Source organism: Podarcis filfolensis (genome assembly GCF_964270895.1).
Source record: "Podarcis filfolensis genome assembly, chromosome: 6".
NCBI lineage: Eukaryota > Metazoa > Chordata > Lepidosauria > Squamata > Lacertidae > Podarcis > Podarcis filfolensis.
In genome coordinates, this window is record NC_139609.1 from 78628206 (window position 1) to 78649350 (window position 21145).

Genomic DNA, 21145 nt, shown 5'->3' on the forward strand with positions numbered 1-21145 from the left:
AGATGATTTAGTTTCTTCTTGCATGTGACCATCTTTCTGCCTTTAACTTCTCCTTAACACACCATGATACTTAATAAGTAACTATATTTCCAATCAGTAAGTTATAAATAGTGGGACTTATGCTTGCCTTACGGTCACGTGTAGTATGCCACACTGGTGTGGCAAGAGAGGATAGCAAGTGTGACAAGAAGATTCAAGGACAATCAAAGAAACATTTAAACATTTTAGTGTACAGTGGTACCTCAGGTTACAGACGCTTCAGGTTACGCGTTTTCGGGTTGTGCACCGCGCCAAACCTGGAAGTACTGGAACAGGTTACTTCTGGGTTTCGGCGCTTGTACATGTGTGGAAGTACTAAATTGTGCTTTGCGCATGCGCAGAAGTGCTGAATCGCAGCCCGTGCTTGCGCACGGTGCTGCGGGTTGCAAACACTGCGGGTTGCGAACGTGCCTCCCATATGGATCACGTTCGCAACCCGAGGTTCCACTGTATAGTATAGTATCAAAATAACTTTTTTTATTTGCAGAATATGGATAGATATATTTTCAAAATGCAGCACTGCTAAGACTTTTTTTTTTGTCTTCCATTGTATTTCTCATCAATAAAAAAATTGGTGTGGCATGAGCAAATTTTTATTTTGGAAGTGTAGCACGAAGAAAAAAGTTTGAAAACCACTGCCTTACAGAATGACATGCGGCAAGTAATTTGCTCAAAATCAGTAATAATATGTAACTGGATTAAAAACATGGTCCATACAGACAGAACTTAAATCCACTGGAAGCAATTAGCTGCAACTGATTTAGCCTCAAGCAGTTCAGAGGGAATACATTGACTTTTGCCTGGTATGTCTATAATACGAAAAGTCCTTCTGTTCCTCAAATGGGTAAAACAAGAAGCTATCCTCCTGTTTTAGCTCTGGGTGGTCAATAGTAGAAGCAAGGGGGAATACCTGAATAACTTGCTTCTTAGGCACCATCTGCATTACAGAGTTTCTGGGTCAAGCGCAAAGGAAGCCCCACATAGACTACATTGCAGTAATCCAATATTGACGTATCCAATGCGTGCATGCAGCACACCATCAACTTCTAGGTTCAAGGCAAAGTTGACCCCCCATTTATATTTCCCCCCTGCTCCTCTGAGTACTTCAGCTGTTTCTTTAAAGTTCCAGAACTTGGATCCTGTAGCAATGTTATCTGCTTTTCTTCCTAAGTAATTTGTTCTTTGATCCTCCTCTCTACTTTCATTAATTCTTCTTTGATCATATAATTAGCAAAAGCTATTATTATATCCCTTGGTGGGGCACTTTCTTTTGGCTTTGGTCTCAAGCTGCAGTGGGCCCTTTTCATATCTGTACATATAACTTGTATTTCAGTAAATACTTCCTTCCACCAATCAGTTCGGAAACTAGTTGAAGCCTTAATTGTAAATCATTTTGGGATGTTGAAACATTCAAAATTTTGTCACAGTGGCGTAAACTCAAATCCAGTGACACAGTGACTGCTTCTCTACTCCCCCCACCTCCCCTGCCAAATCAATTATTTTATTCTCCAGGAATTTAAAGCCTTGCCAATTTCTTTTTAAAAAGTCGGTGTGCAGGTTGTTTATTTGAGTGGACACAGCTTCCAGCGGGAGGTTTGCTGGGCCTGGATGTATTTTATATTTGTCCCACTACATTTGGATCTCCACTTTATTCACATTGGGCAGAAATCCAGGATCACAACGGCTCTGTTCTGATTCACGCTGTGGTTAAAAGTAACGCTCGCTCCTTTCAAGGCAGAAGCGAAGCGCTTCGGTTGAAGCGAGCGGCGGAAGAAACGCGAAGATTCCTTCACAGACGGGACTACAAATCCCAGAGGGCTTTGCGGAACGAGGCGCCGCGCGGTCACGTACAGCCGCGGAGTAACACACGACCCCGATGTCCCTTAGGAGGCGGATGCTGAACTACAAATCCCAGCTGCCCACGCGCTTGCCGGGCTGGCTCCGGCTGTATCTGGCGGCTGCTTCTGAGGAGGCTGGTTCCTATTTTAAATCCAGTCAAGAGATCAAAATGGCGGACGCGAGCTGAGCGTGAGGCGGGGAGGAGAGAGCGAGAGCGAGAGGGGGGCGCTGGGCAGAAGGCAACGCTCGGCTCTCCTTCTCCTTCTCCTTTTTCTCTCCGCCCCCCTCCCCTCACAAATCCTCCGGTGAGTTGCGTTCAGACGTGGGGCGGGAGGCGAAACAACTGCCGCATATGCCGGCGAGGGTGAAACGGGTGAGGAGGGACGCCTGCTTTTCTCCCCCTTTTCCATTCCCCGCCTCGGGAGACCGGCCAGCCGAGGGGGCAGCCCTCTCTCTCGGGCGCCTCTTCCACAGGGGGGCGTCGTGGGGCTCGGGTGGCGGTTGAGAGAGCGAGCGAGCGAGCGGAGAGGAGGAAAGTGCAAGAAGAGGTTATTATTATCCTTGCCTCGGGGCGCTGCGTTTCTGCGGGTCTCTTCTTCGCGCGTCTCCTCATCTTCACAGGACTTTTAAGGTGCCGGGAGGGAAGAGAAGAGGGGACTTTGAGAAGGCGGCTTTGCCTGGTTTGTTGGTGGGGGTGTGGGTGGGATTTGATTCCCCCTCGGCGTGCGTCGCGAGGGAGGGAACTTGTTTCCCTTTTCACGTGTATTTCGCCTTGCACGCCTTTCCACGGGCACTCGGGAGCAGACGCGTTTTGGAGGGACGCAAACCAAACCCGTGCGGTGGTTTCTGCTCCTCCTCCCTTGCTCAAGATCTGTTGCTGTTGAGCCTGGGTGGGAAAGGAAGGCGAGGGGCGGGGGCAGCGAGTTAACTTCAGGTAAATTTGGGGGCCGGTGGGTGGGGGAAACTCGCCGCCAGCATTGCCACCCTCCCTCCCTTTTTCCCCTGCCGGCTTGGTAAGTTTCAAGCGGGTAAGTCTCCTGCTTCGTTAACACGAGGGCGAGCGGGAGACGCTCTTGTGCTTTGGTCGGGACCCGGGTGAGAGGATGGATGCCTGGTGTCTGCCTCTGTTGGCCGTTTGTGGTGCGTCTCTCAGCCATGGCGAGGTGGCTCTTTTCTTTTTCTTTTTTTGGAAGCGAGAAGCAGCAGCAGCTTCCGTCTTCCTGCTTGTTACCAACTGGCTGGGTAGGAAGGGCAGAGCGCTTGGGATAACTGCCCGACGCTGAAGCAACCCAGCGATTTATTTATTTGTTTTAAAGTTTTGCCTCGCTGTCCTGTGCAAGGTGCTGCTGCTGCTGCCTTGGCTGCGGTTCCAGTGTTGTGTCTCTTTGCTTTGCCAAGTTGCTTGGGGGAAAAGAAGACGTTTGCTTCCCAGCCCCCTTTTCTTGTAGCGCAGCTTAATCATGTTGTTTTAAAGGATAGGGTTGCTCTTCGAGATACTTTGCCTCTGACTTCAAATGATTAAAGCATGTAGAACATGTAAATATAACAGGTACTGACTGTATGACAAGCTCCGATAAATATTGGCACTCCCGATAATAACACTGAAGAAAAATTGGAGGAGCCTAGTCTTTCATATATGGGAGAGTGTATTGTGCCCACTGTCCAGCATACAGACGTAGCGCGTGCCCGGTTTGAGCACTTTAAATGGCAAAACCACCCTTAATGGTTGTTGGAGATGGGGAGGCATATCTTCCCAAAGTATTTTGGCTATAGGATTTGGGATTCTGAATGTTTAATGCTTAAATATGGTCCTTTATTTTAAAAGATGTCTTTTTGCGTTGTCTCTTTTTGAAATGTTGTTATGTCACGTTATGTTTTCTGGTCAAAATAAAGAAGTTGCATGCAAATAATAACTATAATGAGGTAATACATTGGTGAGTGTGGTGATGTAGAGGGAGTCATGGTTTTGAACACACAAATGCTCAGTCTGCATTAGAACAAGCTGTTAAATTGCTGTTTCAAGCTAGGTTTGGTCTTTAAGTTTTTAAAATATTTAATATCTGTTTAAGTCTTATAAATTAATTAAAGCTATTTTGTATGCCTTTAACTGGGAAGTTGTCGTTGTAATGTAATTTGTGCTCTGTGTGCAGTTGCTTATCTGATATGCACCAAATAGCTGAGCCAAAATGCAGACGAGAAGGGGAAAGCCCCTGATCACAATAGAATAAAAAGGAACAGTATTCTTAGGTTGTACAGAGCTTAATAAGACAGATGGTGTATAAAATGGGAACAAAAAAGCCTGACTTTTTGTAGATATTGGAGGGGAAACCCAAAATACACTTACTGAGACACTTGAGGAAAGGAAGGCATTGAACTCGATGTCTAAAATGATATTGGACACTAGTCTGACATTGGAGGTTGCTTCAGGTCTTGCATATAAATGAGCAATATGAGCAGTAATCGAATATCTTATTTTTGCATTGTGTTCACATAGCACTTGACATGCTGATATGATTATTCTGAATATAAAAAGAGAAAATACTATCTTTAGCATGCCAAATACTATTTCATTCTAGTGTTTGTATGTAATTTTAAGAATGAGTGAACATTTTTTTTGGCATTGAGACAGTTGCTTACAAGTGACAGCTACCTATGAGCCTCTCAGATTGTATTATTATGCATTGCGAGATGTTCAGTTAGAATTTTTAATGGCAAAAAATGGGTGTGTGCACAAAATGGCTTTTAAATTTTTTATCAAGTAGGAGAAATAACTAATAACTATATGTTCTTAGTATGAAATGTAAGAGCTTTCCCAATAATTGAGAAATATGGCACAAGTAAAATAGTAGTAATCTGTACAAACAAAAAAAATTTGAATGCATTAGTCTAAATCAGAATTTAAAGATTTATTCAGGGATGAAATGTTAGAAAATGAATTGCCAATAGTATGTTAAAGTGTGTAATCTTTAATAATACATTAAAAACCTCTAATGTGTGTAATCAAGGCTACATTATCTATTCTTAAAAGGTAAAGGGACCCCTGACCATTAGGTCTAGTCATGGCTGACTCAGGTTGCGGCGCTCATCTCACTTTATTGGCTGAGGGAGCCGGCGTACACTTTCCGGGTCATGTGGCCAGCATGACTAAGCCGCTACTGGCGAACCAGAGCAGCACGCGGAAACGCCATTTACCTTCCCGCTGGAGCGGTACATATTTATCTACTTGCACTTTGAGGTGCTTTCAAACTGCTAGGTTGGCAGGAGCAGGGACCGAACAACGGGAGCTCACCCCATCGTGGGGATTCGAACAGCCGACCTGATCGGCAAGTCCTAGGCTCTGTGGTTTAACCCACAGCGCCACCCACGTGGGAGTAATTTCCACTAAACTTATTGGGACATCTAAGTAAACAAGTATAGGATTGGGCTGTATGACTATTGGTGTAAGCAAGAGGAGTGAGTGATGGAGGTCCCTTTTTAGGAAGTCCAGGTGCTCAGAAGCTGACCAAAGCCCTCTCTTTAGGAAACACTACATTTGCTGGTAAGATTCAGGTAGATAGCCGCGTTGGTCTGACGCAGTCGAAATATATAAAAAAATTGTCCAGTAGCACCTTAGAGACCAACTAAGTTTCTTCTTGGTATAAGCTTTCGTGTGCATGCACACAAGTGTATCTGAAGAAGTGTGCATGCACACAAAAGCTTATACCAAGAACAAACTTAGTTGGACTCTAAGGTGCTACTGGACAATTTTTTATATATATTTGCTGGTAAGTCAGCAATCCAAAGAAGACTCTATGATAATCTTAATATTCTTCCTTTTAACTGATGCTCAGCTAGACAATTTAATGTAGTTGAAGTGCATTTCAAAAGATTTTGAAGGATGTTCCTCTTCTCAGAAACTTGAGGATCAATCTCTCAAGGCTGGAGCAGGCAACTGGATGCCTGCAAGCTATAGAAAATTCCAGTGTGTAGAATAGATGGTCCAATGACTTACTGCCCCAACATTTGGCACAACCATTTCATCAGTGCCAATCACTCCCATCCCAGTTCTAATTCTTGGTTATCGTCATCACCATCAATTAAATTGGTATACCACCCTTCATACAATTCACAAGAGTTCACAAGATGAAAACACAACATATATACGTATTATTATTTTTTAATCCCCTCCCCCACCTCCTCCTACAAACACTGCTGTTTTAATGAGGAGACATAGTCAGTCAAAGCTTTCTTAAATCATTTTGGAATTAATCTGACAGCTATATAATGAAGGATTCACTTGCAGAAACTGCATTGTCCCAAACTGAATTGCACTTCACCTTAAAATATATACTGTGTGTAGTGTAATCCTGTGCATATTTATTTGGAATTAAGTTCCACTGTGTTCAATGGAATTTACTTCCATGTAAGTCGGTATAGGGCTACAAATTGAGTTGTGCTTGCATTCTGAACCCCCCCCCCCCCGAAAAGAAAACAACCAAGCACACCCAGAGAAGTACACATTGTCCTAGGACAAATTATGATTGGACACATGACAAAGCCATTTCGATCCAGTTGCTCCCATATTGCAACTTGTTTATTTTGTAAACCTAGAATTGGTCAGCTTGTTTTGCTGCAATGTGTAAGTTGTAGTCTGTTTTCAACCTTTCACTGTTGAAGAACTACACTGAAAAGCTTCATAAAACTTATTTCTTAAAGCAGATGGTGTGAAGGGGGTGATGCCATTAATCTTAAGTAAATGAATATGGATTCAACTATCTGATAACATTAATAACTTCCAAATTTAACTTGGTAGGAGGTAAATAATATTTCAGGCAAGCATGTGTATAATGGATGCGACCAGGAATGCTATTTTAAATTGTGTAATCATGCAACTTGCTTCCGTTCTTCTCTCCACCTCTTCCTTGTTTTCTCAGTCTTTTGATTACACTCGAATCACTGAAAGCTTTTTGATAGAACTAGAAGTTTTGGAAAAGCTGGGTCATTCTTAAGTTTTAAGAAAGCAACAAGGATAGTAAGTAACTCATGGAGAACCTATTGCCAAAAGCTGTAGTAAAGAACAACTTGAAATATGACTAATCAGGGGCACTTAATATGCATGCCTGAGTGTCTACACCATTAGAAATGGAAACAAAAATACATTTCTGAAGCTAAGTTTAATGTCTTCTGCCATATGGTCTTGTTATATGAGATACCTTAAGACTTTTACTTAACTTTAAGATAAAATTCCGTCTAAAAATACAGTAACCTTGTAATATAGAAATAATTGTGCTTAATACTAATGTTGGTATGGTCTCATCAATCCAAAGATTGAGGCAACAGGCATTTGAAAACTTTTTAAGTGTTCAGAAATTTGTTGCAGGACACATAGTGATGCAGAGATCTTTTTAACCAGCTTAAGTTTTTATGTCACCCATGAATGATCTTGGATGGGCATAGTATAGTTGCAATGACCAATGCACTGGTAGTGTCTTGTTTAGACTACTGTAATGTGTTGTCTGCCCTTGACAACAGTCTGGAAACTACTTTGAAATGTGGCTGTTAGGATTTTAACCAGTCTTGTTGGGAGCATATATTTCTAGTTTTGAAAGAGATTTGTTGGCTAACAGTTAATTCCTGAGCCCAATCCAAGGCATTGATTTTGAATTTTAAAGCTGGACATAGCTTAGGACTTCACTGCTCCTGTTCAGACTGCACAGCAAAAGCAATTTGGTTCTTGAAGTTCATTCTGATTGGGCAGATAAAATTTAACTGATAGAATTTGACAGGAAGTGGTATTAGTGTATGAAAACAGTCAAGATCCAATGATCCCCAGGCATGTACCTCCAGATGGTGGAGATGTCAGGCACCATCCTAGTGCCCAGGCATGTTCACTTGTTTGCAAGTAGCTGATAGCCAGGTGCAAAATGCTCCTGGCTAGTTTCAATCACTGGTTGGAGGCATGCTGCCTTGCCTTTCCCTGTAGCTCCAAGTTCGTGCTCATCTTGCTTGCCAGAGCCTGGTGCCCCTCTCACTGTTGTGAAGGGCGCTTAGCAAGGTTATTGAAGCCTTATGTTAAGGAACACCTTCTCCCATGTTGATGTTGATGTGGGTGTTCTGCTGTTGGACAAAAAGCAAGCAGTGAGCAGAAAGAGAGGGCATTTCCATTTGTGCCACCCTAGATATTAAACTTCATCCCCAAAGTATCGCATTTGGCACCTACTCTGTTATGTTATTTTCTTTTAAAAACAAAACCTGGCAAAGCCACTTCTGTTCTTCCAAGCTTTTTAACTATTTTTCAGTTTTACTTACTTATTTTTACTCTGTTGCTTTAAGTACTTATGCTGTTTTGTGTGAGCTTTCTTTTTTATTGTTTATGAAATTCTGTTGTGACCTTTCCTGAAATATATATTGTGAAATTTATGAGTGTGCTTAGAATAGTTTTAGCAAGATCTAATTCTTTCCAAAACTACAATTCAGAGTTTTCTTTGTAGCAAAGCATTACCAGTTAACTGATTTAAATTAAGTGCTATCAAAGTGTCTAGTGGATGCCCAGCATAAAAGGTAGAATCATTACCCAATTTTTGCTTGGATAGTTCAGAGTCTGTTAAACAGTGCTGGTTAGGTTTCCCATTTTATGGATGAATAAAATTTATAGCATGAACCTTGAATGACATGTTTCAGGGATGGGAAACCTTTTTGGCTCCACGAATCAGATACTTATCAGGATCTGCCTTATGGGCCAAATTGGACAAGTGTACAGGGCCTCCCACCTGTCAAAATCCCTTCTGTGACTTTGCAAAACACTTGATTGGAAGCCGCCCAGAGTGGCTGGGGAAACTCAACCAGATAGGCGGGGTATAAATAATAAACTACTATTATTATTATTATTATTATTATTATTATTATTATTATTATTTATTAACAACAACCCTGTTTTCTGCTTGGAAACATGGCAGCACAGCCAATGTAAGATTAAACCCTGGCCTCCCCACCATCAGCTGATGTGTTGGCAGGCATACTGTAGTTTGGGGAAAACAGCCTGGGCAGAGGTTGCTCACTGTATTAGATTAACAGCTATTCATTATGGAACCTCTGTTGTGAGAGTTGTTGAGCTCTGCAATGGGCTTCCAAGCCCTGTTTGTGGACTTTCTAGAGTCATCTGATTGGCCACTGGCCTAGTTGGTCCTTTTATCTGAATTAGAAGGGTTTCTCTTTACACCGCATACCAGGTCTGGGGAAGCTATGGTCCTCCAGATGTTGGTGAATTACAGTTCCTATCATTCCTAAGCATTGACCATGCTTGCTGGGGCTGATGGGAGTTGTAATTCTGGAGCATTTGGAGTGCCAAATGTCCCCTGTACCTGCCATCTGTAGTTTTCTTAAGAAATAAGTCTGATTATGTTCAGTGAGCCCTAATTCTAGGTAAATTTGGATAGGATTGTAGCCTAGTTGTTCTTTATTTGGCTTCCTTATGCATCCATGCTTAAGAAAAAACCCCCCAACTGTTTAATAATAGCACAATAAAACATTTAGTTCTTTGCCTTTTCCATTCTCCCAGTAGTAGTCTTTAAAAAGCTATTCTGATTAGCAGCTTAAAATAGGTTTACTATATTAGGCAATGTTGCGGCTATGTAGAAGAGTATGCAAGTAACACATTGGGTGTTATATCAGGGAAATGTAACCTAATGCAGGGTTAATACAAAATATTTTGAACATTTTCTGGTAAATGCTAGACTTCCATTTCTGAAATGCATGCTCACTTTATCAGAATCTGATACACTATATATCTAAAACTTATAAGGCATTGCAGTGTGCCTCCTTTGCTTCTGGAATTTGCTCATTGTGCCTTCAGGTTATCTGGCAACAGTGCATTGCAGTTAAATACAGTGTAGGATTTAAAAAAAAACCTAAATTTAAAACAAATTACAGTCTACATTTCTAACTTTATATTTTCCATTTTTAATGTATATTGGAAAGCAACAAAATGAAGGGAAACGGATGGAGAAGAGGAATAAGGGATGTTGTGCAAACAGATTAGATTCTGCAGGGCAGGTGACTAAATTAGAGTTTGAGTATTTAAGGTAAAAGATGGAGATGTGACTTGAGCGTCATTGCTCAGGTGACTCAGAATTCATACCATAACAGTTTAAAAAGAGCACACACCTATCTTTCCTTTGGCTTGCTGAAATTGATGACTGATTTCAATAACAGCATGGTCAGTTTTGCAGAAATAATTGTGGAAATCCAGTGGTGTGATACAAATGCTTATTACTCATGGATAAAATGGTCAGATGAAAAACAGGCCAAGGTGAGGCCAAGGCTCTCACGTTATCACACTGCATGTGTTAATTGACTCACTAATACCAGAATTCCTGTAGTATTGACAACTGTTTTGTGAGTGACCACAATTAATTATAAATTATCACTGTATTTTTCTGCATTTCTTTTTCCTCTAGTAACACTCCTCAACCTCACCACTCAAAAAACCTCATGCAATTCAGGATAATACTACAGTGTTACCTGATGAGGTGTAGTCCAGGAAAACCTTTGCCATAATAAATTTATTAGGATCACATCCAGTGATATCTATTTGTGAGTGGAGTGAATGTCTGCTTAGACAACAGGGGTCTTTGCCTTTCGCTCCTTGCCCTTGCAACCCCAGTACACTTCCCTAACTCTGAACTTTCCACAGCACATTTGAGGAGGGCCTGGTGGCGGGGAAGTAGAATAATGATAACTTAGAATAAGTCCCTTTGCTCAAATGAAAGTTTGCTCACATGACCTTGGATGTTGCCCTGTGTCTTAAAGATTCCATGAAACTCTTCACTCTTTTTAACTTGTGTAGAAGAGGAAATGCCAGCAGGTGTAACTCATCTTTCAAGCTATATCTGATGAAAATCCCTCTTGTACAGAAAGCTACGGGAGCCTCCTCTTCTTTTTCAATTGGGATCCTGCAGTAGGCTGAAGCAAGGTCTGGTAGGTTCTTGTGAGACTTGAGTAGTAATTTTCATCATGTGAAAATTGAATGCTTGTGTTTGTAGGTAGCATTTAAATTTCCATATTTGAGAGGTGGTCAGATTAGTTTTTCATTTGGATGGAAACACCTTTAGCTCAGATGTATCTGACAGAGACATTGATTCACTTAGGGATTTTTTTTTTTAAGTAATATTTATTAAAATTTCAAAGAATTACAAAAATAAGAAAAAATAATAAAACAAAAAATACAAAATACTGAAAAACAACTAAAAACAAATCAATTTTTCCATATCTTATCTTTCATTTACCGTATTTTTCGCTCTATAGGACGCACTTTTTCCCCTCCAAAAATGAAGGGGAAATGTGTGTGTGTCCTATGGAGCGAATGCAGGCTCCCTGGCTTCAGCGATAGCAAGGCAAAGCCTCCGAAGCCTGCGCTCTGGAGGCTTCGCGTTGCTTCGGCTGAAGCCAGGAGAGTCTGCTCTTTGAGGCTCGCCAGCCCCAGAGGATGGGGGGCAGCGGGGAGGCGCAAGACGCCTTCCCGCTACTCTCCAACCCTCCTGTGGGCTTTTGTGGGAGATGGGGGGAAAGCAGGCAAAAGCCGCGCGCTCTTTAAAGGGGCTCTGTAGCTTCTGCTGGCTCCTCCTAGAATTCCCCCACCTCCTAGAAAAGACCGCAGGAGCTGCGCACCCTTTAAAGAGCGCGCGGCTCTTGGGGGCTTTTCCCCAAGGAGGGAGAAGGGACTGACTGGCCGAGTCCGTCCCTTCTCCCTCCTGCGGGCTTTTGCGGGAGGTGGGGGAATTCCCCCACCTCCCGCAAAAGCCGCGCGCTCTTTAAAGGGGCTCTGCGGCTTCTGCTGGCTTTTCTAGGAGGTGGAGGAATTCCCCCACCTCGCAGAAAAGCCTGCAAGAGCCGCGCAGCCTTTAAAGAGCACGCAGCTCTTGGGGGCTTTTCCCCAAGGAGGGAGAAGGGGCTGACTGGCCGTTTCAGTCCCTTCTCCCTCCTGGTCGAAAAGCCCGCAGGAGTCACGCGGGGCTCCTGTGGGCTTTTGCGGGAGGTGGGGGAATTCCGCCACCTCCCACAAAAGCAGGGAAGAAGGTCTTGGAGTAGCGCACAGGCTGCGTGCAGCCTGTCCACTGCTCCCAGAGCTGCGGGGGGGGGTCATATTTTTTCCTTGATTTCCCCCCCCCGAAAACTAGGTGCGTCCTATGGTCCGGTGCGTCCAATCGTGCGAAAAATATGGTACTTGTTTCCTTGACCTCCTCACACCTCCCTTTTTTGTATTCCAATTCAATTAGTTAATTCAGCAAATCCTTTCCATCTTTGTTTTTATCTTTATCATTTATCTTAATATATTGTAACTTTACATTCTCACTTGTTAACAACCCATTTTTACATACTCCTTTATAACATTACTGCTAAAACCACATAAATTCATTCCGACATCATTCTAACATTCATTAATTTTGCAGTATTTCTGTAAATAGTCTTTAAATTTCTTCCAATCTTCTTCCACCGACTCTTCTCCCTGGTCTCGGATTCTGCCAGTCATTTCCGCCAGTTCCATATAGTCCATCACCTTCATCTGCCATTCTTCCAGGGTGGATACATCTTGTGTCTTCCAATACTTTGCAATAAGTATTCTTGCTGCTGTTGTAGCATACATAAAGAAAGTTCTATCCTTCTTTGGCACCAATTGGCCGACCATGCCCAGGAGAAAGGCCTCTGGTTTCTTCAGAAAGGTATATTTAAATACCTTTTTCATTTCATTATAAATCATCTCCAAGGAAGCCTTAATCCTTGGGCACGTCCACCAAAGGTGAAAGAATGTACCTTCAGTTTCTTTACATTTCCAACATTTATTATCGGGCAAATGATAAATTTTCACAAGCTTGACTGGTGTCATGTACCACCTGTATATCATTTTCATAATATTCTCTCTTAAGGCATTACATGCCGTGAACTTCATACCTGTGGTCCATAGCTGTTCCCAGTCAGCCATCATAATATTATGTCCAACATCTTGTGCCCATTTAATCATAGCAGATTTCACCGTTTCATCCTGAGTATTCCATTTCAACAGCAAGTTATACATCCTTGACAGAGTCTTAGTTTTGGGATCTAACAGTTCTGTTTCCAATTTTGATTTTTCCACCTGGAAGCCAATTTTCTTGTCCAAATTGTATGCCTCCATTATTTGATAATAATGAAGCCAATCTCGCACTTTGTTTTTTAGTTTTTCAAAGCTCTGCAGTTTCAATTTATCTCCCTCTTGTTCCAGAATTTCCCAATATTTCGGCCATTTGGCCGCCATATTGAGCTTTTTCTGAGCCTTAGCTTCCATCGGTGACAACCACCTTGGGGTTTGATTCACTTAGGGATTAACAGTAGGGCTAATTTGCTTATATCCAGATTATTTAATATTAAACTAGTTATTCTTTAGCAACCTTTAGTTTCACAATTTTTCAAATAAATATGATCTGATTGTTTTTCTTTTTGTTTAAAAAATTGAAAAATTGTAAGCTTTTATGTACCCTCCCAAAGACATGTGGGCTTGAATGACAAAGAGTTTGAATTGTATTTCTATGATGTATAGGATTACAGTGGTACCTCACAAGACGAATGCCTCGTAAGACGAAAAACTCGCAAGACGAAAGAGTTTTTCGTTTTTTGAGTTGCTTCGCAAGATGAATTTCCCTATGGGCTTGCTTCGCAAGACGAAAACGTCATGCGAGTTTGTTTCCTTTTTCTTAAAACCGTTAATACCCAGGGATTCCGTGCTTCGCAAGACAAAAAATTCGCAAGACGGAAAAACTCGCAGAACGAATTAATTTTGTCTTGCGAGGTACCACTGTACATCCAACACTGCTGTTCATTCAGCTCAGGCAGTAGACTTCTTCTTGCAGAATGGAATTTGCCCTGCTCTTCCTTGCAGTTCCTTGTGCACCCTCAAAATCTGCTTTAGGGACCTGGGGGATCCCTGGAAAACATTTGGGTGAGCAGGGGGAGAGGACGGGAAAGGAAAGGAAAATCCTGTTGTGCAAGTTCAGCTCTGCTAACACAGACAGCGTTGGATACAACCCATAGACTCTACTTAGTTAGAAAGCTATATGTTTTAATTAGAGAAGCAACTGGATTAAATTTTAATTGAAACATCAATTTTTTAGCTGAGAGTTTTAATCAAATAAATCTGCATGTGCTTAAAACTAAGTTCCAGAGAAAATTATGCTTTTTTCTACATATAGAGTATACATATAGTATCAAGTTATTACATATGGTAATACAGTCTTCATATACTGTGAAATGATTGTCAAGGCAGATTTAAGGAATAATGGACATAATTCTGTTTCTTTCTTACCTCAAATATTCATAATGTATACTATTTCTGTATATATTGTTTACATTATGATTGAAAGTGCCTTTTTGGATCATAGCAAAGGTGCATATAGTGCAACATTCTATCCTCTTCCACCTTTGATGGGGAAGGAAGGGTCACATGAAAGAAGGGCATAGAAGATGCTGATACACCTGTTTCACTCCCAGCGTTCACATGCACACTCACATTACAACATTCCATTTATAACATTGGCAAGCTAGGTGCTTCTCACCCCCACCCCAAAAGATAGAGACCACAAGAATAGCCGTGTTTCATCAACATACAAGTTGGATTGCATTATCAAAACTGATGGGCATGTAGAATTTTAGGTGTTGAATTGGTGTCCGAGTCTAAGGATCCTTGCATGCAGCTGCATACTCATAGATTTGTATATAACAGGGGAATCCCTGGCCCAAGGGCCAAATGCAGACCTCCACACCTATCTGGCCCTTAGCACTCTTCCCAAGCCATACCCCTTACTGGCTTTGCTTTTCCCTTCTTGAGTATTTTTGTTTGGCTGGAATACGTCCTTGAACACTGATAGTGTCTTTGTTTTTTTGGATATAGGCTAGAGGGGCATGTTCCAATGTGTTTAGAAACTTTCCTGCAGTACAAGGCAAAATTTACATTCATTGCTTTGCCTGCCACTGGTATGCAGCCCCTGGCGGGTTGCCCAGAAGGGAGTGTGACCCTCAGGCTGAAAAAGGTTCCCAACCTCGGATATGTAAGAATTCGGCTTTTTCATCAGTTGAGCAGACTTTTGGTATTGGCATGAGACAAAGTAAGTTCAGAAAGGAACAGGGCCAAAGTTGAAAACATGGAGGAACACTAGACTGAAATATGAAGATCAGCAATGGTAGGTGTACATGGCGCTTACTGGTTTTTAGAAATGTTTAGAAATGAGCCTAAATAATCATGAATTAGAATAAATCTATCATTGCAAAAAGCAAATTGAGACAGGCTCAGTAACAGCTTGCAAGCTGACCTCTGAAACTATAGTAATAATATTCACTGGAGCTGGATCCAGTACAATTAAACTGAACTCTCTTGACTTCAAGTTTTTAGACAGAGTCCCCACCCAATATACCAAAAATCTGTGCAACCCCTGTTTTGGCAAAATACTGAAAGTCCCAAGAAGTTTGGCAGGTAATGTGAGTCAAGTGTGGTTTCTGATGCTGATTTGGCATGAAACGTCTGGTTACAAAATGGCTTGTGAGCTAACATGTTGGAAGGGGATATGGTTATTCAGGCAGACTCAAAGGCATTTGTCTTTCATTCAGCCAAACTTTGAGTCAGATGAATAGACCGCAGAGATTTATAGCTTCAGTAATTTTAGTGCTCTGGACTTTTACAGAATGCGGAAATGGTAAAATGTCTGCATTTTAACTAATCATATTAGCCATAGGTGTAAATCTCCCTTGGGGAAAAACTAAGCATGTCTACAACTACTTATAAGATTGAGGATTTCATGTTAAATTGATTTATATCTAACTGTAGATACAATATGTGAAAATAAGTTCCATTGAAATTTGTTGGAATTAACAAAGTATTTTAGGATTGAGGCACTGGGAGTTCTTTAGGTCTCCATGCTTCAATCTTATAAATACTTTCCTGGGGGGAAAATCCAGTGTAATTCAGTAGATTCTGCTACTAAGATTTCATTCTAGTAGCTTTGTGGTTGATTGCTCATTTAAGTATTCTATACCTATGGGACTGCCTATACTACCACAGCACATATATAACTATAATGCTGCCCAAAGACACCATTTACAGTAAAGGCCACAACCCAGAGACATGCATGCATACCAGAAGCCTTCCCATGTGTGTTTCCAGCAATATCCCTATCAGCCTCCCCAAACTGTCCTCCAAGCATACTACACTTGAAAGCCTCTGCTACGTATTCAGATACATAAGTTTGTATTCAATTAACTTTTACTTGGACCCATTGAATTAATAGCAATGATTAACTAAAGTCCATTAGTTTCAATGTGTCTAGCTGAATACAACCGTTACTGATTTTGCATAAAGGGGACTGGAAGCCACCAAGAAAGAACAAAAGGAGGCAAAGCCTGAAATTGATGCTAAAAGTACTTAAAATGTATTAGAAAATACAGTACATTATATGCATTTTGGCAAGCTGCTGCAATGCTTATGCAGACGGTATATTCACCATAATACAGTGTTGAATTCCATCCAGAAAATTGTACCATTTTTCACATTGAGCACCTTTAACTTGAAGTTCTAATAGTGTGTTCAAAAGATCCGTGTGTGTGTATGCGTATGTATTTACTGCTTTGGTTACTTCAAGAAAGGATAACTTCATTCCACTCTTACGTGAGGCTTTCTTCACACTTGATCCAGAATCTGCAGTTAGTGCCGAATGCTGCAGCACAATTGCTGACAGGAGTGAGGCCTTGTTGCATATAACACCTCTGCTCAGAGATCAGCACTGGTTACCAGTTTTCTACTGGCCAAGTTCAAGGTCTTATGATTAGTACAGTGGTACCTCAGGTTACATACGCTTCAGGTTGCATATGCTTCAGATTACAGGCTCCGGTAACCCAGAAATAGTGCTTCAGGTTAAGAACTTTGCTTCAAGATGAGAACAGAAATCATGCTCTGGCAGCATGGCAGCAGCAGGAGGCCCCATTAGCTAAAGTGGTGCTTCAGGTTAAGAACAGTTTCAGGTTAAGAACGGACCTCCGGAACGAATTAAGTACTTAACCCAAGGTACCACTGTATTTAAACCCCTTAGCAACTTGGGACCAATTTACCTATGAGATTGCCTTACTCCACAAATGCCCACTCAGCTGCAGTGCCTACACTTGGGAACTCCCTCCCTGTTGAGATCAAGCAGGCACCTTCCCTGTACTCTTGTTGCCCGCTAAAAACATTCTTGTTTAGACAAGCCTACCCATTATATTTCCCCCATAGAAAACAGTGTGATGATGCTGAGCATGCTCAGTGGACTCAGAGTGCTGAGTGACTATTGTGGAAGAGAGAATGGAAAACTGGGGATGGTGGGGGGCCACTAGGTGGCGCATCGGAAGATGGCTGACAATAACATCTCTCCGACCCACACGAGGTAATTTGGAGGCTATGATGGGGGTAATTAGCCTCCTTAACCCCCCCAGAATGGTGGGGGGGACGGCCCTTGCCTGCTGTGCCCTATACCACCGCCGAATTTGTGGGGGTGGGGGCACTAGGCACAAAGCCCTCCTGTGGGATTTCGGCACTCCTGGACGCCGTCCCTGATTCGCGCTGCTAGTTGCAAGCATCTTCAAAAGAAACAATTTGGACGAGATAAATTGCACATGCTTCAAGGAAAAAGGGGAGTAAAGACTGCTGACAGAAGAGATCTCTGATAACAAGACAAGAATAAAATATGAGAAGTTACGTCAAGATACGGTATGACTTGAGGGGGGAGGGGGGAAAAACCTGCCTTTCATTATGTGATTTAACAAGAATCCCCTCCCCAAATGAGTCAGGAACTAAGGACTTAAGCTGTGGATTTAAGGCTGTGTGGAGATAAACTTTCGAACCAAAGCAATGTTTCAAGATGAAGCTGGAAAGCTAAGAGTTTTGGAATGACGCAGTTAAAAATGCCGTCGCCATTTTGGGAGGCATTGTTGGAGCTCTTGGGTCTGGGAGGAGAAAGAGAGAAATAGAGTTGTTTACATACGTCTCGGTGGGACTTAAGAGCGACAAATGCCAAATTTATGATGGGAAGAGCGATGTTATCTACGAAGGAGATATATGGAAACCATCTGGACTTAGTGGAGGAACGGGAAATCCACACAGGATTATTATTTTGCTTATCGGCTTAAGAGACTAACAGAAGAGATCGTAAAGGAAAAATAGAAATTATATGAACAAGATATGATGTGGAAACACCAAGATAAGACTGAATAGAATTATGAATTTTCTTTGGACTGATTGGGACTGATTTGGACATTAACGCAGTAATAAGAAGATGATCTGAATCCCCCTTTGGATCTTGAAGTATGGGTTCCCCCAACAAAATTTAAAAATTTGGCTTTGTAATTTGGAATTTATGTGATGTGATTTAATTTGATGTGATTGGCCAGTTAATAAAAATTATTTTTTTAAAAAAAGGAAAACTGGGGATGGTGTGTCTGGAACCTTGAGCAGGGACACTCCACACATTTTGTTGTAGGGATATGCTCAAATAGCACCATCCATACACAAGAGGCTTCTTTGGCTTGCAGAAGTATGGAAAATATTTAGGAAACTAAACCTCAAGGGGAACCCACCCAAATAGCCCAGTGAAGACTGAATGTGTTTAGTGGGATGGAATGCTATTGGAGGGGGGAGAAATGGAAAAACTGGATGGGGGAGGGCAATGGTATTCTGCAACACTCAACAAGAGCACTCCCCATAGCAACACTTTATTGGTGCCAATTGTTTTTGTTAATTAGGGGTAGCTATTGCTTGTACCCTCTAGATCAGGCATGGCCAAACTTGGGCCTCTAGATGTTTTGGGACTACAAGTCCCCATCATTTCTAGCTAACAGGACCAGTGATCAGGGATGATGGGAATTGTAGTCCCAAAACATCTGGAAGGCCAATTTTGGCCATGCCTGCTCTAGATGTTGCTGGGCTGCAACTTCCATCTCTGGTTATTGGCTATGCTAGTTGGGGCCGATGGGCACTGTAGTCCAATAAATATTTGGAGGGCAGTATGTTAGCTATGAGTATTCTACATTAAGCTACTCCCTATATAGTAGTATAGTTCTGCCAACTGTGTGCTTAAGTATTAGACTTTGTAGTATAATTCTGTAAATATGGCCAGAACATTTACTTACCTGCTTCACAAAATATACCCATGTTAGTTATTTGTTGCACATTGATTTCATGGCAGAAAAAAAACATATTGGGTATCCTCTGTATTAAAACCATCTGCCCTTGCTGGCTGCCTGAAGGAAATTCTCACTTGCCACAGGTGAGCAGGCAAGGTGTCTAATTACAAGCTGCTGTCATATGATTAGTGAAACAGGTCTATTTGAAATGAAATTTAACCATGGTTAATTGCTCTGAAAAGCTGCACACTTCTTTGAAAATTGTTCCAAGACCATGAAAGATAGATGTGTTGTGGATATTGTCCTGCACATTTAATTGTGTTGACACAATATTTCCTTTTGAGAGCATTTCAGCATTTCTCACTCATGGAAAAGTCTATGAGAATTCATGTACTTTTCATTGTAAGCTTAGATACAAAATGTTATAAAATATTACAGAATAGCAAGTGCTAACAGTGGAAATACCCTCAACATTTTTTTATAACACTTAAAAGCTTGCCTTCTGCTTCAAAACCTCACAAAGTAGTTTTACTTAATGGCCTGATGCAAGAAATTATTATCTTCAACTAGCCTTTTCATCTAGTTAGAATCATTTTATTATTAAAAGATCAAGTTAGCCTTTCTTCAAAAGTTTGTTGCACAAATGCCAGTTTCTAAACTGTATTATAAGTGAAATATAAACCTTTTAAAAGGAAGAGCAACTTCCAGGATTTACAAAGTAAAAGCCAAGGTCATAGTCTAATGACTGCTTTGCAGGAAGAAAGGTAAAAATAAGCTGCATACTTTTTGGATATGGGCCTGTGAAATTTTCCACTATATTCATTAGTAACATGGAGGCATGCTTGTGCTGCTGGTATTTTGAGCAATAGACTTGACTCTGAATGGAATTTTTAGTTATTCAATCTGCAATAAACAGACAACTAGCCAGCATTTTCGAGCAGAAAAACACTTGCTACAGAAAGTATTTAGTAATTCAGTTAATGAGTGTAAGTAAGTGAAACGAGTCCATGTTAGCTTGCTGTTTAGAATATAACTTAACATATTTTGGGTAAGTATCTGTACCTTTTTTTCAGCTCATCTACCCAGCTCTCTGTCTCATCTGAATCAGGTGGTGCTAGACTATAGCTTCAAGGCATTGATGGGCCGGATGTGGGCCAATAAATTGAGACTGAAACCTGAACAGACAAATGTATTATGTATTCTGAGTTCTTGAGTCTGGGAGATGGGAAGCTGGTCTGGTGTGGATGGGATTGCATTCTCCTGGAAGGAGCAGATCCATAGCATTATCAATAGAGGTTCAGGAAACCTCAATTCTGATTTACAAGGAAGAGTACCTGAAACCAGCCCATGATGGGTCTCATGAATCATTGATACTAGCATTCTAGATTAAATGCAAATCAAGTAATGGAGTTAGGATGGAATTATTGTTCAAAAGTTGTTATTTTCTAATAGTAATTGTAAAATTGGTTGCAAATGGACCATGCCAAGTTGCAAAACATGCCTGGCACCTGGGGTGTTTTGGATGCTGATCCAGGTGTAACTCATTCAGGCCATTAGGTGAAGAACAGGATATAAATCTTGTGGTGCTTTGCAAACCCATTTTTGGCCCGGCCTTGACTTTTATCTGCCCCAAACCTGGTATATATCTATTTTTTTAAATGAGTTTGCTTGTATTTCAATTCCTTTTGACAGAAGAGAGTACAGTGGTACCTCGGGTTAAGAACTTAATTCGTTCTGGAGGTCCGTTCTTTACATGAAACTGTTCTTAACCTGTCCTAACCCACTTTAGCTAATGGGGCCTCCCGCTGCTGCTGCCGCACCACCGCCGCACTATTTCTGTTCTCATCCTGAAGCAAAGTTCTTAACCCGAGGTACTATTTCTGGGTTAGTGGAGTCTGTAACCTGAAGCTTCTGTAACCCGAGGTACCACTGTATCACTTTCAAGGGTGCTTATCCTCTGTAGCTTTTATAATGACTTGTATTAATAAATTGTATTTTAATGTGTGTGTGTGTCCAGTTAATTGGGGCACCTTTTCTATAAAATATTTTATTATTTAATCAAAGTTATTAAATTGATAAATGTTGCAGACCAGCTTAATAGGATTCTATTTGCTTA

The 21145-nt window shown here is 41.4% G+C and overlaps 1 protein-coding gene across 15 annotated transcripts in view; it reads left to right on the forward strand.

Annotated features, from left to right (window-relative positions):
- Positions 1–1866: 1866 nt before the first annotated feature.
- Positions 1867–21145, forward strand: part of NCOA3 (nuclear receptor coactivator 3) — a 100352-nt gene continuing 81073 nt past the window's right edge. For 4 of the 15 annotated variants that reach the window (XM_083618346.1, XM_083618349.1, XM_083618341.1 and 1 more), the window contains exon 1: positions 1987–2183. The gene's annotated coding sequence lies outside the window, so the exon portion shown is untranslated. Of the gene's footprint in view, positions 2252–2349; positions 2510–21145 lie in introns of those variants that run through there. The other 11 variants (XM_083618339.1, XM_083618351.1, XM_083618344.1 and 8 more) reach the window with 8 other exon arrangements.